Source organism: Gracilinanus agilis, chromosome 4 (genome assembly GCF_016433145.1).
Source record: "Gracilinanus agilis isolate LMUSP501 chromosome 4, AgileGrace, whole genome shotgun sequence".
Classification (NCBI taxonomy): Eukaryota; Metazoa; Chordata; class Mammalia; order Didelphimorphia; family Didelphidae; genus Gracilinanus; species Gracilinanus agilis.
In genome coordinates, this window is record NC_058133.1 from 167,375,679 (window position 1) to 167,395,674 (window position 19,996).

Consider the following 19,996-nt stretch of genomic DNA (forward strand, 5'->3'; position numbering starts at 1 on the left):
GTTCTTTGGATCTAATGCTGAACTGTCCTTGGAGAAGAAAGTCTCATTTTATAATTTATTCTTTTTAAGATGACACCGAGTATTTAGTCTTACTGAACTGAAGCCTTTAGAATAGAATATCTGAGTTTGAACTTCTTTTCACACTGGTCAGAAAGTTCATTAAGGGGTAAACTGCCCTTTTTTGTTTGGAGGACTTAGCTTTCTGGCATTAAATTGATATACTAGTAAATTACTGCTTACTCATTTTTGATGTCCACCTGGCATTCAACTTTCATCTGTGGCTCCAAGAAGCTATAGCATGCACAGTGACCCTACCCTGGGTAAACTGTCTTGGCAGTTCACCAAGTTGAGGCTAACCAATGGGCCATAAACCCATGAGTGTCAGAGGGGTGTCTACCCCAAGCACATGAAGACTACCCCCTGGTAGAAAGGGTGGATTAGAACAATTTGTTCCAACAGCCATGAAGGCAGTTAAAGCAGGCACTGTGGACATCTTAGAGCTTGGTTAGACATCGGAGATGCCAAGATCATCCACCACATCTTAGGCCAATGCCAGTTGTTCTGATTTTTGTCTTTCTACCAGGCTCTGATGACTGGAAGAGACAGTGAAGCTGACTTTGTGTAGCTCTGCCTCACTGAAATTCAATTCATGGAGAAGTCAAGACATCATCCTGTGATGTCATACGTCCTCTTTGAAAACCAAGGACAATATATTGTAACCAAATTTCTCCTATGATATCTAATTATGGCATGGAAGTGACCTTGAGTCTTTTAGGCTGCCAGAAAACCAATAATAATATGTAAACTCCTTAAGGTTATGGATTTTTTTGTTTTGTCTATTTTTCTAGTGCTTACTATAGTGCCTGGTATGCAGTAAGTACTTAATAAATGCTCATGGAAATAAATTATTGGGCTAGTCTAAGTTAAGAAAAGCATAACCACAAAAGTGATTTTTTTCCGACCATAGCAAATTACAAACCATATAAAGGCATGGAAAGGTTATGATTTGTATCTGAAAAATGAGGAACCACTAACCACATTGGTGAAATCATTCTTGAAATATGAGGTATCGAAATAACAATCCTCCAAAAAAGAAGGCAGAATAGACATATAAAAACTCCAAGCTTCCCAAGGTGAAAGATGCTCTGCTATTGTGGAAAGCATACTAGGATTCTCAGATTTGGGTTCTAGTTAACCTGAGACTGGCTTCCTTCAAGTTCCAGCTAAAATACTACTGTTTATAAGAAGCTTTTCTTTCTTTAACAACTCTAAAACAACTGCAAGGGCTATGCAAACAGGTGACTTGCCTAGGGCTACAGAATTGGAATTGTCTGAGGGCACATTTGAACTCAGATCCTCCAGATTTCAGGCCTGGTGTTCTAGCCCTGTACCACTTTGCTGCCTCTCTAAGAAGCCTTTCTTGATCTTCCTTAATGCTAGTGCCTTCTTTCTGTTGATTATTTTAAATTCATCTTATCATCTTATCTGTACATTAGCTGCTTGCATGTTGTCTCTCATTAGACTGTGAGCTCCTTGAGAGTGGGGCCTGTCTTCTACTTCTCTTTGTATTACACATAGTAAGCATTTAATTGTTAATTCACTGACTGGGAATTATTGGCTTTGTGAACTTGGGTAAGTTACTTGGTCTTAGTTTTCTTCATTTGTAAAATGAGAGGACTGGATTTATTCCCTAAGGTTCCTTTCTGAGTAGAATCTCTTTAATTTGTGACAGTACTTAAAATATTTTAAGACTGAGATAATTTCTGTTCTCTAATCAAGTTATTTTGAGTTAGAATCAGTGCCATAAACCTTAATGTGGTTTTCAATTCCCTCTTTATCCTGGGTCCTACAGTTGTCACTGTTACTCAACCCATAATTGAGCACAAGAGTATAGATGGGTTCTGTCCAATGCTCTCTCTTTCCTTTGTTCTAGATATTTTTGTTTTCTTTGGGTTTCATAGGTATGATAGCCCTTATTTTTTCCCTTGACTTTTAAAAAGATGTTTTGGTTCAACTTGACTAATAGAAGCAACAAACACTCAGAAAATAAGATGCATGAACAGGAAGGGATACAAATATATATTCACTGAGCACAGAATCAAGATGATAGAGCAAGAGGAAGCATTTTATCTTAGCTTTCCCAGCATACTTCCTCTTCCTTTAAACCTAGAAAAGGGATCAGACTGAATTCTTCTTAAAAAGATTTTTATTTAAAAAACCCTTATGTTTCATCTCAGAATCAATACTATATTATTGGTTCTAAGGGAGAAGAGCTGTAAGGGCTAGGCAATGGGGGTTAAATGACTTGCCCTGAAGGGGTCAAACATCTAGGAAATGTCTGAGACCACACTTGAACCTAGGACTTCCTATCTGCAGGCCTGGCTTTCTATTCACTGAGCTACCCTACCTATCTGCTCTTCCAGACTGAATTTTGATCGGGAAAGTCAGGAAAAACTCATGTTGGATCCTAGGGCATTTTTCCACCCTAGGGCAGCTCAAGGAAACAGATAAGTTTTACAAGGTTCTGTTTAGGAGAATGTACATGATATACATAACAATTTTGGGGTGCATCCCAGTGTACAGACAGGCTACCAGAGTATCAGCTGGCAGCCTTGGGAGCCACTCAGTTCTGGGTGACAGACCTAGGGGGAAAGAGAGGACCATGGCCCTGAGCTTTTGGCTTTGATTCCAGCAGCAGATCAGTGACAATTCTAGCCTCCAGCCCCAAATGGCAGGAGCCCTAAACCAAAGTGGAGTTGGCAATTGAGCCACTTTGAATTAGCCTCCCAACGGGCTAATAGTGACTGAGCCACCTAGGCTGAGAAGGATGTAAGAAGATGGAAGCTCAGGCCAGATACTTCCCCCACTCCAAGTGTGCAGAATTCAGCAGTCATATAAAGTTCGAAGTCAAGAAATAGGTTAGATGAATGAATAAACCATTCTAAAAATCAAATGAAATTGGTAGAGGAAAAATGGGAAAAAGAAGCAAGGACTGAAAGATATGAAAAGAGAATTAATGGGGTAGCTAAATGGCTCAGTGGATTGAGAACCAAGTATAGGTCCTGGTTTCAAATTTGACCTCTGATACTTCCTAGCTGTGTGACCTTGTACAAATCACTTAACTCTGATTGCCTAGTTCTTATCGCTCTTTGGTCTCAGAACCAATATACAGTATTGATACCAAGATGGTAGACTAAAAATTAGAATTTGCTAAATGGAAGTTAATGAATCTATGAAACATCAAGAAATAATTTTAAAAAGTCAAAAGATTGAAGAAAATAGAAGCAAACATGAAATATCTCATAGGAAAATCAAATGACCTGGAGAACAGATCAAGGAGAGATAATTTAAGAATTAATGTACTATGAAAGCCAGTAGTGAGGAATTTAAAATTATTCCTCTTAGATCTAAATAAATTTCACCAAAATATATACAAGAAAGATGTTAAGGACCTGAAGAGACTTTTAGAAATGTTAGATGTGATATAACTCTGGGAAAGACTATAGTAGGATATTTATTAATTAAGAGTATATTAGAAAATAGTTACATAGCATAATTTGTGGATAAATGCATAGATAAAGTATAAATTAAGGCTTCTTTAAATGGTATCTCAGAGATGAACTGTGGGTAAGAGAATTTTTCCCAGAATGCCTTGAGTTAGTTACCCAACTGTCTTTGCACTTTTGGGTTGATCCTGTGCAGATGGGAGATTCTGATAGAGGCTCGGTTAGAGTGGGAAATTTCTCAACTGCTTTCTACATAAAATTTCATCTAGCAGACCAAAATCAGCGAAGGCAATCACTGGGTGAATTATTTCAAGCCCAGATGGTTTGCTGTGAGTGTGGAGGAAGACCTTGGAGATTCTGAGCTGTTTTTTCCAACTATACAGCTAAGAAGAAAAACGTAACTTACTCTTTTTTTGTGTATGACACAAGAATTTAGATAGGAAAGATAGACGAGAAGCAGGTTGTGGATTTCTGATTTAAGGAGATTAATAATTAACTTAGGATAATAAGTTAGATATTATATATTTTAGATAGAATAAGGAGTTAAGTCAGGCTTGAGAAATCAAGCAAGAAACAGTCTCGCAAGGGACAGATGTTGTGGGGTCTTGGATTTAGCTAGTATTTATTAGATATAGGGAACTATAACTCATAACCTTCCAATTCAGTATCTACATTTCCTTTTCCTATCCTTGTTCCTTTAGAATTTAATATAAATAAATAAGTTCTTTGTGTAGTTGATCTCCAGCCAATTCTACTCAACCTAAAGGTCAAGCACAAACCCCCAACAACTGAATCTCCAATAGTCTATCAGTAGACCATCAATAGCTAACAATAACAGATCAAATTCCCTACAACAGTTTCAATTTCCTTTCTCTGAGGGTTTGTCTATACCTGCACATTTCAATGGTCTTTGACCTCCAGGTCACTGATTGATGATGTCAAACAAAGCGACATAATGGAAAGACAGATTCCCTTCCAATAATCTCTTCCCTCCTCCCCTCCCCACCTAAATTCTATTGAGAGATAAGCATGTTGAAATCTCCTCAATTGAGGGTTTGAGGAGATTAACATACCCAGTCTCCCCAATGAATCATTTCAAATAACCAGCTTATACCTCTAAAGATTCTCTTACTAGAGGTGTATAAAACTTACTTTACCTAGTGGGAATTACAACAATTTGGAGATTGGCTATTCCTTTAGACAACTCAGACTTAGTTCCATTCACTGATGGTTCTTCTTTCATGAGGGATAGCATACGTTACACTGGAGCTACTGTAGTCACAGAATTCACCACTGTGTGGTCAGTTTCACTGCCCTCAAATACAAATGTTCTCAAGGTACAGAACTGATAGCTCTAAAACATGCCTGTATAATTGCCAAGGTAAGAAAGAAACAATTTATACAGATTCTAGATATGCCTTTGAAATATGCCATGCAGTGGGTATGCTATGGCTCCAAAGGGGATTTTTTAAAACCTCTGCTGGAAAGTGTATTGCAAATACAGAGAATGTTAATGAAGTGATTTCTGCTCTCCAGCTACCTGAAGCTCTAGCTGTATTTCATTGCTTTGCCCATACAGGTGGTACTGACTCTTGTCTCTAGAGGGAACCAGCAGGCAGATACTGCAGCAAAGCTTGCTGCCTTAGAAGGACCTGATTTTATTTTAACTTTGGCAACTAGTAATGACTCAAATTTATCCTTCTCTTATAATGAACAGGAAGTGGAAAATGGAAACAAAGGTTTAAAGCAAAACAGATCAACGGGGGTATGGGTGTCATCTATTCCCTCGAACAGTGATGGGCAAACTATGGCCTGTGAGCCAGATGCGGGCCCCCTGAAATGTTCTATGTGGCCCTGTGATATTATTCCTAATCTGATGAATACAATGAGTAGGATATAATACAATGAAACTTTGAAAGAGTTGCCTTAGAAACAGACTGGCAGATGAGCATTTACTTTCCTTTGGCCCCCTCTTTAAAAACTGCCCATCACTGCCCTAGAAGTTTTTATCACCAAATATGCTTATTCATTCACAAGAGCAGTCACTTTGGCACTCGGGGTATTATAGATTCTGTTTAAAAAGTATGCATAGCTCCTGGTATAACTACCAAAGCCTCTAAAGTGTGTGCAGCCTGTCCCACTTGCCAGGCATACAATCAACATGCTTTGTGTGGCAAAGTTTTTGGTGGGTGTCCTCTGGCTTATGCACCTTTTGAGCATTTACAAATCGACTTTATTATTTTGCCTAAGGTTGGACATTATAGTTTGTCTGGTCATAGTAGATCAGCTGACCAGATGGCTAGAAGCATTTCTTAGCACCCAGGCCACAGCAACTTTTGTTGCTAAGGTGCCTTTGAGGGAGATTGTCCCTCGCTTTGACCTGCCAACACGAATTGATTCAGACAGAGGAACTCATTTTACTGATTCTGTTTTGTCTCAAATATATTCTTATTTGGGGATCACTCCCCAATTCCATATACCATATCATCCCCAGAGCTCAGGCCAAGTTGAGAGAATGAAGAGATCTTAAGAAAATGATTGGAAAACTGTGCACTGAGACTCACTTGAAATGGCCTGAGGTTCTACCCTTAGCTCTATTTTATCTTTGAAGCAGGCCCAGGGGAGATCTACACATCTCACCATTTGAGATATTTTTTGGACATCATCCCCATACAGGCTCAGCTTTTTTTTTCCTGCATACACATCATTACTAAGGGGGAACACTTCTATTGCTTCTTATATACAGGACTTACAGGTTAAATTGTGAGAACTCCATGAATCTGGAGCTGCAGTACAAGCAGGACCTCTAGACTTCTCACTTCATGACTTACACCTGGAGACAAGGTGTACATAAAGAACTTCAAGCCCACTGGAGGAATTCAGCCTGTCTGGGAATGTCTATTTCAAGTTCTGTTAACCACTCCAACAGTTATCAAAATTGGAGAAAAGGACTCTTGCATTAATTGCTCATATGTAAAAAGTTCTATCGACACCGATTGATGACGGCAACAAAATGGAGAGAAAGATTCCCTTTCAACAATACTCTCCTCAGTAAACTCATCAAATCTATATATCCAGCCCTCATCTCTCTCCTAAGCTCATCTCACATTACCAGTTGCCCTTTGCACATCCCAAACTGGATGTTATATAGGCATCTCAAACTTCAATATATCTGAAACTGAACTCATCATCATTCCACTAAAACTGGCCTTTTTCTCAAGATTTCCTAGGTTCAGAACCTCAGCATTATCTTCACCTCTCACTTTCCCTCAACCCTACATATCCATTCTTTTGCTAGATCTTGCCATTTCTACCCATATAACACCTATCCTATCTGATCCCTCTTTTCATTCACACAACTGCTGTCTTAGCTCTGGCCCTCATCACCTCTTACCTCTCTTATTGCAATAGCCTTCTAATGATTCTCCCTGCTTCAATTCTTACCACTCCAGTCTATTTTATAAATTTGTTGCCAAACTAATTTTCCATAAGTATAGATCTGGCCATGTGGCTCCTCTTCTCAGGTAACTCCAATGTCTTTCTATTAATCTCTAGGATAAAAAATATAAACTCTTTAGTTTTCATACCCTACTGCAACTGGGGCCTAATCTATCTTTTTAGTCTCATTGGACATTACTCCTTTTCTTGAACTATGCAATCCAATCAAACTTATCTTCTCTCTATTCTTCACATACAGTACTCTGTCTTCCAACTTTGTATTGACTGTCTCACATGCCTGGAATGGACACCTTTCTTAATTCCACCTTATTGAGTCCTTTTCTTCTGGAGCTTCTGCATGAAAGCTATTCCCTTAAACTGCTAATGCTGACTTTCCCAAACTACCTTATATCTAACTACTCTGCATACATTCTTATTTATTAACTTATATATATTTTAAGATGTTCTTGTTTCCTCCATTAGATTATGAGGTCCTTAGGAGTAGGAATTATTTCATTCTTTGTATTTGTAACACCCAACATTATAAGTGTTTGGCACATAACAGGCACTTAATAAATTTTTGGTTGATTGGTTGAAATCACCTTTCTTTCCATCTTTTACTTCCCTAGCATACATGTCTAGCAGTGTAAGCTCTTCTGTCAAAGATATGGTATGTGCAATTTAGTCACTTTCTTAGTATATTTCTTTTTTTTTTTTTAAACCCTTGTACTTTGGTGTATTGTCTCATAGGTGGAAGATTGGTAAGGGTGGGTGGTTTTTTTTTTAGGGAAAAAAAAACAAACCTTACCTTCTGTCTTGGAGTCAATACTGTGAATTGGCTTCAAGGCAGAAGACTGGTAAGGGTGGGCAATGGGGGTCAAGTGACTTGCCCAGGGTCACACAGCTGGGAAGTGTCTGAGGCCGGATTTGAACCTAGGACCTCCCGTCTCTAGGCCTGGCTCTCAATCCACTGAGCTACCCAGCTGCCCCCTGAGGCCGGATTTTGAACCTAGGACCTCCCATCTCTAGGCCTGGCTCTCAATCCACTGAGCTACCCAGCTGCCCCTCTTATTATATTTCTAAAATGCTTTTGGAGATTATTTTCTTATTTTATAGGGATGGGAAGTATTTATATAGGAAGGTAATTGTTATTTTCTTAATTACATTTTTTAAATGAACAATTTGCTTTTTAAAGTATTTGCTATCCTCCCTTCACTTACCTTGAGAAGCAAACCTTCAGTGGCTTCAAACACAGATCTCCCCTATGTATACTTCATCTAATACAGCTATTCTTACCATCTAGCCTTTCTTTAGTTTCATTTATAATTTGTCACAGAGCATTTTTAAGTGCTTTGATGTCAAAGTCCAAATGTAATATCATTGTTGCAGAAATAGTTATAGAAACCTTGGCCTCAGAGTTTCATTCTTAAATGCTTAATCAGGCCTCTTGTCATGCTTCCTGGAAACTTTTTTTCTCCACTTTTCTCTTTTATAAGGTGATATTGCCCATAATAATTATCTTCCATTCTAATCTGTAAGATTTTAGAAATAAATTTATATTATCAACTGATGTTACTCTAGGCTGCCCTTAGTAAGATCAAGTGCTTGCTTGGCTGAAGTGGTTTCTAGGCTTTTCTTTGGGAGACTGTTTAAACTTTATGGGATTGAGAGATAGAGCTAGATAGACCCTTATTGGCCATCCTGTAAAATCCCTTTATTTTACTGATAGCAAATTGAGGCCTTAGAAAAAACAAGGCACTTGCCAAAGCTCCCACAGCTAGTAAGTTACAGAGCCAAGATTTGAACCTAAAAGTTTACATGATGATAATCTATATCAATGTTTTTGCCTTTTTAGCCATTTTCCAGATTTCATTATTTTGTGTCTTTAAATAAATTAGGTCGGAGCTATTAAATTGTATGTGATATACTCATTTTCACAAATTTTAAGTATTGATTTTATTGTTTGTTTCATCAAGTCTGTGGTCTGATTGTAAAGAGACAAGTAATTCAGAAAAGATTTATTCATTGTAAACCAATCAATTCTTGTCCATTAGAATATAATCCATTTCATTTATGTTTTTGTTCAATGCTCCTTTGTTCAGAGCCTATGTAGAAAGTGTTCATATGTATAGATAAATATATGTAGTATTATTTTGTAATTTGAAATCTTTTAGATTCTCTAGTTTCTTTTTTTAAATCCTTACTTTTAAGGCAGAAGAGTGGCAAGGATTAGTTAGGAAGTGTCTAAGGCCAGATCTGAACCCAGCTCCTCATAACTCCAGACTTGGCACTCTATCCACTGTGCTACCTAGCTTCCTCTCTCTGGTTTCTTCTGAACCATGTTTTCCAACATCAGTAATATATTTGGTGCTTCAGTAGAGCCAAGAACTGCTGAATGCTCTCTCCTTATAGGTACCTTTCCACTGAAGTCACCCAAGAATCAGAGTACAGTAGGGCCCCCTTTTCTGAGAGAGATATGTTCCTAGACTTACCTTAGCTGAAACCAGGGGTATAAGCAAGCATCTGCTAACCTCATATATAACATGATTTTCTTCTACATGCAATAAAGTTTAATAAATTAAACACACAGTAAGACATTACCGATATTAAATACAATAATAATATAGTGCATTATATATTATTATACAATACTATCATAAAAAGGAATTCTTTATTCCTTTTTTTAATTTAATGAGGGACCTGGAGGTCCTCTTACCATAGAGATGTGTAGGGATTAACCAGCCCACAGTGACAGGAAGGAGAAACCATAAAGACAGGAAGTGAGAGGTAGGTAAAGGGCATAAAAGGGGCAAGGGTGAATTGGTCAGCTTGTCAGTTGCTGACAGTTAGGGTTGGCAGTTGTCGGAAAGTTGGCTGTTGGGTGTGAGTTGGTTGTTGGGGGTTGGTTGCTGGTGGTGTGGGCTGGTGATTAGTTGGTGGTTGGGAGATAGAGAGAGAGACAAAGAGAGAGAGACAGACAGAGAGAGAGAAAAAAAAAGGAGAAATACTGCTTTTGCCTGGTGAGCTGAGCTGAAGGGTAATCAGCTGGACTTTCTCTAATGGCAGTTATAGGTAGTAATTATAGTTATAGAATAACTAGTATAGACAGTAGGATATTTTCTTTCTCTACCTCGTTCCTATATTTTTCTCATTTACTTATATTCATTTTACTATATTCTTTTACTATCTATTTTAATTAAATTAAATTGTTAATTGTTAAAAGCTGCTAGAAGTTTTCTCTGGTTTAAAGGGATAATATTAATTTACAACTCTACTATATTCTCATTAAAACTTAAATTATTAAAAGCTGCTCTCTTATTTTGTCAAAACTCCTAATTTAACCCTTACACTATACTATCAGGAGTGTTCACTTTGTATAGATATAAATTCTGACAGGTTCTTTCATGTTTATACTATAGTCTTTGATAAACCAACACCCAAATAAGGAATTGAAGTAGGGCTTTGCCACATAAAATAAGTGTATGCTCTCACCTACAGTTGTTTTTGAGTTGACCAAAGTGATTTTGGAGCTCTTTGTACCTCTTAATTGTAGAATATATTTTGAATCAGTTCCTTTTCTCTAAGCAAAGTCAGTAGTCCGTATTTCATAATAAGCAAATTGTCATGTTTTCTCCATTGATTTGATTTCTCCCTCCCAAAATACCTCACATAAATTACTTTGTAATTGTAAAATATACTTTTCTTCCAGATCATTAAAATTAAAACTCTAGAGAGTAGGGGTTTTATTATTCTTTGTATACATAGCAAATACTATTAAATACTTCTAAATGGAGTGTTTAGAGGCTAGGTTGAAATTGTTACAATTACACCCACTGTAATCTCTTTATCTTTTGATTTGATATTTTTCTTGTTTTTTTTCTTGTTGTTTTTTTAAACCCTTAACTTCTGTGTATTGGCTCTTAGGTGGAAAAGTGGTAAGGGTGGGCAATGGGGGGGTCAAGTGACTTGCCCAGGGTCACACAGCTGGGAAGTGGCTGAGGCCACATTTGAACCTAGGACCTCCCGTCTCTAGGCCTGACTCTCAATCCACTGAGCTACCAGCTGCCACCTTTGATTTGATATTTACTCTGATCTTTTGTAGCCACCAGTTAGGAATCTGACTTGGCACACAGATGACTCAAAAATCACTGCTATGGGGGCAGGCAGCTGGGTGGCTCACTGCCTAGCCCTTACCACTCTTCTGCCTTAGAACCAATACACAATATTTATTCTAAGACAGAAGGTAAGGGTTAAAAAAAATAGCTTTATTGCTTTATTTCTTCATTTCAGAAAGTCATTCAGCATATCTCATAGCATTCTTGGTGAAAAGATGGTGAATTATTGGTTAAATGATAATAGTGTTGGACTTGGGAGTCAGGTGAGACCTTCATTTGAATCCTTCCCCTGACCCTTGCTAATGTGGCCACATGCTAGTTACCTGAGCTCCCTAAATTGAAGATTTTTCATCTGAGAAATCTGGATGATAATATCCGAGGCACCGAGGGTAAATGACTTACCCAAGGTCATGCAGACAGTAGGTGTCTTGAGCCTGGATCAGATTCTAGGCTTAGAGCTCTCTCCATTGCCCTACCTAGGATGGTACCTTGGGGGAACACTCCCAGTTAGTTGGATATGGATGATAAGAAGCTAATAAAAAAGCTTTAGGAGTGATCAGGGAGGTAGATGAACCAAGAGAGAGCAGTGTGATGAAAACACAGAGAAAAGAGAGTACCCAGGAGAAGGTGGTTGATGGAGTCAACTAGGTAGAGAAGGCCAAGGATTGAAAAAGATTATTGGATTTGGCACTTCAGAGACATTTTATTTGTTTCAAATACAGAACCGTTTGTTTTATTGTAGGGAAAAAATATATGTAGCCTTAAATGCATTTTCATATCAATGGCTCCAGCACTTTTAATGGACCTGTGATCTCATCAGTGGGAGAATTTCCTTCAATGGTCCAACTTACAATTCATTTACTCACATCTTCTCATTGTGAGTTACTCTCACCCATGTCCTTTTCCCTAAGGGGTACCACAAATGATTTGGAAACCTTCTCCTGGAATTTCATGGATACCAATGGAGCTAAACTACTCATCAAATATTTATTGATTATTCTTCAGTATCAAAATAGGATGAGCTCACTTCTTCTGATCATATATTTATTGGATCATATCCAATATGACACTTCTCCCACATAATTATTCTCTGGTAACAAGCTGCAGCCTATTTATACCTTCCTATTCATACCTACCCTGAGCCTCTCCATTGACTTCTGCCAACTTTAATTCTTTGAAGACTATGGTATTTCATGATAAAACTATATAGTACAATGATATGTAGACTAACTTGACAAAACTACATGGTACCAGAAGACTATGTAAAAGAGATGGGTCTTTTCAAGAGAAGAAGCTTGGGTCTATCAAAAGCACTAAACAATTTACAAATGAACCATTCTCCTCTTTTTATTTAATTCTGGGACCAGTTCAGCAAACAGTCATACTTAAAATCTGTAATTGATAAATGGATACTTAGGGACCAGCTCCACATTAGCTATCCATCCAATTTTATCTCACCATCTAGACAGGAAATATTCTTCATTCATCTGACTTTTCCATTGAGGATACTCATGTCAAATTCCTTTATGTGATTATAGCTCACTTTAGGTAGCTCTGCAATGTGATAAGAAATGATACAATCAAATAGATCAGAGAGTCATTTTTAGTTGGTGATGAAGTCAGTATGGAGTTAGGTGAGATCATGAACAAGTATAGGCACAAAGTGCAGATTACTTTTTCAAGGAATTGGGTTTTGAAAGAGAAGAAAAATATACAGATCAATAACTTGAGGGGTTGAGAGGATCTAGTGGAGTTGTTTTGTTTTTTTAAGGATAAGAAGTCTTGGGAATATCTGAAAACAATAGGGAAAGAAAACTGACAGGGAGAAGTGGAAGCGGAGATGCAATCTATTAGAGAAGACAGGAAGGGACAATATTAAGTGCCCATGTAAGAAAGAAGGGCAAGGTATGGTGAGAACTAGGGAAAAAAGATGGGAAGGGATAATTAACAACTTGGAAAAAGAGAACTTTACTGAAGAAAATAACTTCATAAAAATTATAATTGGCAGAATGAAAGCTAATGGCTTCAAAAGGGATTCTGAGATGAAAACACAGAAGGGGAAACTCATGTTAAATGGCCACAAGACAAAAAGTTCTTTAGCTGAGACAGAAGAAGTAACTATGAACACCTTGAGGAGGGAAGAAAAAAAATGTAGAGAGAGTCAGGGAATGAATTAGGGAGGAATTAAAGAGGTACTCAGCTGAGGTTGGAACACAAACTCAAAACCAAGTAGATAGTTATTGACTAGGAAGTGGCTAAACAAAATTGCAGTACATTAATCTAATGGAATACTATTTTTTTGTGCTTCAGTTTACCTTATTTCTCACAGAACATGACTAAGATGACTGGTCTGAGTTTTCTCAAAGATGATTAGGTTTTACAGAGACCAACCCTGAGGCAATGGAAATGTTATTAAATGCTGTGGATAATGCTACAAGTGTCTTGTCTTCTTAAGTCTTTCCACAGAGAGCAAGCTTGTAGTAATTGAATATTCTGAGAGTGCTTCTCCAAGGACAAGTATCTTGAGTGTTCTGAGACTAGATGAATTACAACAGAGAGCAAGGCTGTAGTAAATGGAATGTTCCCAGAAAGAGATACTTTTGCCACAAGTATTTTGTTTTGAGTATTCTGACACCAGATGTGTTTCCACAGAGAGCAAACCTGTAGTAACTAGAATGTTTTCAGAGCATGTCCCTCCAATTACAGATATCTTGCTCTCTGAGTGTTATATAGTTGTGCTGACATTTTTCCCTCCCTCTTCCTGCAGGTGTTAAGTATAGCATGTTTTCTGACTGCACTTTCCCCCCCCCCTCCCTCACATATTCCTCTGCACATACTGGGCTGTTCCTCCTCCCCCAGTAGAATATGGAAACTATGCATTTGGAGAAGCCTAGGAAGGCTTATATTAAGTTAGGTAGAATAAGTAGAGTATACAAAATAACTACAACCATGTAATTAGGAAGAATAAAATGAAACTCAAAGCAGTGCAATAATAACAACCAAAACTGTACCCCAAAAAGAGATGAGAAAAAGACACCTTCCTTTCTTTGTAGAGGTGTGGAACTACTGGTAAGGAATATGGCATGCATGATCTTGATTAGTTTTTTTTTTTCTTTTTCTTTCTATGCTTTGCTAAAAGGGATTTGCTGAGGCGGGTAGCTGGGTAGCTCAGTGGATTGAGAGCCAGGTCTAGAGATGGGAGGTTCTAAGTTCAAATCTGGCCTCAGATAATTCCCAGCTATGTGACCCTGGGCAAGTTACTTGACCCCCCATTGCCTAACTCTTACCATTCTTCTGCCTTGGAACCAATACACAGTATTGATTCCAAGACGGAAGGTAAGGTTAAAAAAAAAAAAAAAAAAAAAAAAAGGGAAGGTGAAGTAGAGGGATACATTTAGAAAATGTGATATAAAAGCCAAAAATGCCAATTAATAAAATACCCCTCAAAACAAATTCCTTTTAGACATCTAAGTGTTATGAAATCTCTCAAGAGGCAGATCCCAGGCTACCATATAATCGCTAATTTGAAAAGTAGAAATTGAAATAGGTAAGTATATGATCAAATGATCATTTCAAAACTTCTCTAATTCACAGAGAGCCTTTGCTCTAACTACTGCAGTGAGTGGTCTTAATTTAGGGAAAGGTGAAAGAGATACTGTGGAGGTAGAATTGAGAAGAATTTGTCCAAGGACTGGATGTGTAGGGTGAATGATGTAAGAGGATCCAGAGATTAAGAACCTAGTGATTGGAAGGATAGAAAGAAAATGAATAGTCTAGAGTCAAAGATAATGAGTTGTTTTGGACATAGTTTGAAAGTTAAACTTATGGGAGTTTCTTTCATTCTATTATCATCCAGGTCACATCCAAGGATTAAGCAGCTAAAGAATGAGGCATGGAGGCACATAGGTGGCACAGTGGAAAGAGCACCAGGCCTGAAGTCAGGAAACCCCAAGTTCAAATCCAGTCTTATTAGCTGTAGGCTAAAGCTGGGCAAGTTGCTTCACTTGTTTATTTAATTTTCCTCATCTTTGAAATGGTATAATAATAGCACTTCTCAGGATTGTTGTGGATAACACTCTGATGGGCCCAATTACTATCTCTATGTAGATGACTCCCAAACCTATATATCTAGTCCTATTTTCTGCTGAACTCCAATACCTTATCATGAACTGCCTATAGTCACATGCCCACAAGCATCTCAAACTTAACAAATCTAAACTTTAATTTCAAACCCATTCCTTTTCCAAACTTGCTTGCCTCTATTTTGGGTATCACCATTTTTTGTGGTTATCTAGGCTCTTATCCTCATCTCTGTAATTCTCAGTTCCTAACTCTCATTTCATATCCAAGAAGTGGCCAAAATTTTTACCTTTTTAAACTCTAAAATGCCTCTTTCAAATCCTTTCTCTCTGCTCACACATCCACTACCTACCTTAGGTCCTAATCACTTCTTACCCTGACTATTTGCATAGCATACTATTAAGTATCCCTATCTCAAATCTTTCTCTACTTTAACCCAGCTACGACATAGCCCTCAAAGTGATTTTCCAAAAGCAGAAATTTGACTATGGCAGCTCTGTACTTAATATATCTCAGGACAAGCCCTATTATTACTAGGTTCAAAAATAAACACATTGGCATTTAAAGCTCTCTACAACCTGGTCCTTCCCAAACTTCCACACAAACTTTTGTATTATTTCTTGCTATGCTCTCTGTAGTATAGTTGATACTGGCCTACTTGCTATTCTCATACACTATGTCCCTCATCTCCCTACCAGGAATCTTTTGTTTCTTTCCATACTCGGTTCAAGTGCCACCTTTTATATGAGGCTTTTCCCCATATCTCCAACTGCTTAGTGCAATCGACTCAAAGGTTATCACAATCTGATTTTTCAGAATGTAAACTCCTTGAAGACAGGGATTATTTCTGTCTTTGAATTTCTAGCTCTTAGGACAGTGCTAGATGAAGATTAAATGTTATAGGCTTGTTGATTAAGCTTATGAGGTCACTGCGAAATACACTGAGAATGTCCTGGATAGGAGAGGCCTATAACAAAGCCTCAGAATACCCCCAGATTTGGAAAGAGGTGTAGGGAAATATTTGTTAATTAAGAGTTCATTAGGACATACGGTTAATTAGCAAAATGTATTGATAGATACATTATAGAGATGAGTGAGTTGGGTTTCTTTAAATCTGAATGGAACATCAGAGATGTTTGATGGGAGAGAATTTTCCCAAGGAGTTTTAGGAAAGACAGTTGGACCAACAACTCTCTTTTGGACTGACCTGGTTCAAGGAAGATTGTCCAAAGACAGCTCTGTGAGTTTGGAAAATCTTGGTGAATTAACATTCTGAAAAACCATCTTATCAGGCCAGAAAAGACTGTTGGATGCAGTACCTGTGCTTGCCCCAATAGGTGACAGCAAAGTCTGACCTGTTTGAGTGGACAAGGCAGTGGAATTTCTGACCAGCAGGAAATCAAATCTGAGCAGCAGGAAAGAGAACTCTGACTTATTCCTCTCTGTTTATAAGTTTATAGTTTAGATTAGGATAGAAAGATAAGGTTTTTGGGTTTTAGATAAATAGGAAGAGAGGATAGCCTTGACTCTGCTGAGGAGGAAGCAGGCCTTCGAGGGCCAGATTGGTTGGGTGGTTATAGATAGAAATAATTAGAATAGGGACCTTACATAAACATAAGAAATACTTTTCTACCTGTCTTCCTTTTATTTTCCCTTCCTTAAATTTTTATACCTACAATAAAGTCTTATATAACTAGCCTGAGCCAGAATTCACTCACTTACTTTATTTATTTACTTACTCACTCACTCACTAATTTATTTATTTATTTACTTTCTTATCTATCTATCTATCTATCTATCTATCTATCTATCTATCTATCTATCTATCTATCTATCTCCCTTACCTTCTGTCTTGGAGCCAATGCAGAAGAGTTGTAAAGGCTAGGTAATGGGGGTTAAGTGACTTGCCCAAGGTCACACAACTAGGAAGTGTCTGAGGCCAGATTTGAACTTAGGACTTCCCATCTCTAGGCCTGGCTCTCAATACACTGTGCCATCCAGCTGCCCCCCAGAATTCTTTTAGATTGCTTTGAGAAGCCATCTTTCTCAACAGTCAAAAACAACAGCCTGTCCACTCAAGACACAGGTATTGGTAATACCTATACCAATACCAATAATCAGTAAGGGTCAATATCCTTACAACATAGGACTATATGGATGATGAATCAGAAAAGGAGACTGAAAAGGAACAGGGAGTTGGGTTGGAGTACTCAGAAAATGACATTAACCCAGAAAAGGGAATATCAAGAAAACGGTCATCCACAAAGTCAAATTTTGCCAATGGGTACAGAGGGCATATAGCAAAGACCTGATAAATGAATGAGCAGAGGAGCAAGGAGCAAGAAGATATGTGTGTGTGTAAGTAATTTGTCTGCAAATGGGAGAAGAGCTTTGGAAGATAACTTAAAGGGATAAAAAGGAAAATTGAGGTGTTTTAAGGGATGAGAGAGATCTGGGCATGTTTGTAGGCAGAAGGAACCAGTACAAAAGAAAGACTGAAAGGGGCAGCTGGGTAGCTCAGTGGATTGAGAGTCAGGCCTAGAGACGGGAGGTCCTAGGTTCAAACCCGGCCTCATACACTTCCCAGCTGTGTGACCCTGGGCAAGTCACTTGACCCCATTGCCCACCCTTACCACTTTTCCACCTAAGAGCCAATACACAGAAGTTAAGGGCTTAAAAAAAATTAAAAAAAAAAAAAAGAAAGACTGAAGATTAGAAAGAGGTGGTGATTGTTAGAGCAATTTGTTGCAGGAAACAGACCAAGAATATGTTAGAGAGACTTAACTTGGCTAAAAGGGCTACTTCTCTGGAGACCAGAATAAAAGGATGAGAAAATGAGGTAGGACATTAAGGGCTTTTGAGATTTAAAAGGAGGAAAAGAGGGGACCTAAAGCAAAAAGTCTCTATTTTCACAGCAAAGTATGAGTAGGTCTCCCATTGGGAGGGAATGTGTTCAGGATGGTGTAGAGGCTTATGAGGTGAAGAGAAAGTTTGTAATGGATTCTATGGACTGTGTTATGCAACCAATTAGGAAAGGGTGAAGGATCTGTCTTACTACATATTAATTAGCGAAGTTAAAAAAAAAAAGCATGCCACATTAAGGAGTATTGGATCTAGTCAGCAGTTTTTGTGACCTCCTAGAACTGTAATGGCATGCAAAGACCTCTCCTTGGGTACTGGTAGGCCTCTGGCTTGGCTAGCTTGGCCTGGTCCTGCCCCAGAACATAGGGGGGTGGGGCATTCTAGCCTCTCTTCATCATTGCAAGCCCAGTCCAGGGCATGGTCACGCCCCTCCACCTCACCCCCCAGCCTCCCCCAGCTGAGCATGCCCTCAGGCCCTGGGAGTCAAGCAGCAGCAAGCCCCAGGAGCCATGGGGTGCAACTGGCCCAGGGCTGGTAGCCTAGACCCACCCTCCAAAAGCAAGGGAAGGGTATGGGGCATCGGAACCTCTCCATGGACACAGAGGTGGGTGGAGCAATGCACACAGTCAGGGGGCTGGCACTAGCATGCAGTCTGGAGTGGTTGGGGCATGGCAAAGGGTCCCTAAAAAGTCCAAAAAGATTCTCCATCACTGTCCTAGATTATGAGAGATATAGGGTTGTGATTTAGTAAGAAATGAATGGGGATAAATGAAAAGAGAAAAGGAATTTGAGAGCAGATAACATGTAATGTTGAAACTGAATTGAAGTTGGGAAGGGAGGCAAGTTATTAAAGAGAAGTGATTGTTAATAAAAGGTGGGCCAGTCAGATTTGGGTACTGGTTGACAGTGTAGATGGACCAAAAGGCTCATTTGTAGTGCAAAGATCTTAAAAGAACCTAAGGAAAACCTTCAGTTAGTTGTAACCCACCCATGGAGGATTACTTTAAGACAAGCACAAGAATTATATAGTGCAAGAAAGTATTATAAGGAGCTACAGTCTACACAGAAGGAGATGAAGCCACATGGATGAAATGCTGGATCCAAATTATATCTTAAACATTTTCATGATTTATAAATTTAATAACCTTATTGAAAAGGATATGAGGTTAACTTAGCATGTGTTATACTTAGTGACCTGATGCTGATTTTTAGTGATCCAAGTTTTCTTTTCTATATCTTAACCCATACAGAGCTGGGAGTGGGGTGGGGAACAAAGCCATACTATCATTTCATTTTTCTTTAAGAGTTCAGGGCATTGGCTAAAATGATAGCAGGGGAGAGTAACGTTGGAGGGGATGTGGCAAAATTGGGACATTAATGCATTGCTGGTGGAGTTGTGAACTGATCCAACCATTCTGGATTGCAATTTGGAACTATGCCCAAAGAGCTCTAAAAGACTGCCTGCCCGTCGATCCAGCCATAGCATTGCTGGGTTTGTACCCCAAAGAGATCATAGATAAAAAGACTTGTACAAAAATATTTATAGCCACGCTTTTTGTGGTGGCACAAAACTGGAAAACGAGGGTTCACCCTTCAAAAGGGGAATGGCTGAACAAATTGTGGTATGTGCTGGTGATGGAATAATATTGTGCTCAAAGGAATAATAAAACTGGAGGAATTCCATGTGAACTGGAAAGACCTTCAGGAAATAATGCAGAGTGAAAGGAGCAGAACCAGAAGAACATTGTACACAGAGACTGATACACTGTGGTAAAATCTAATGTAATGGACTTCTATGTTAGCAGCAATACAATGACCCAGGACAATTCTGAGAGATTTATAGAAAAGAAGACTACCCACATTCAGAGGAAGAACTACAGGAGTGGAAACACAGAAGAAAAACAACTACTTGAACACATGGGTTAATGAGGACATGATTGAGGATGTTGCATACCAATGCAACTATCAATAATATGTAATAATAATATGTAAATA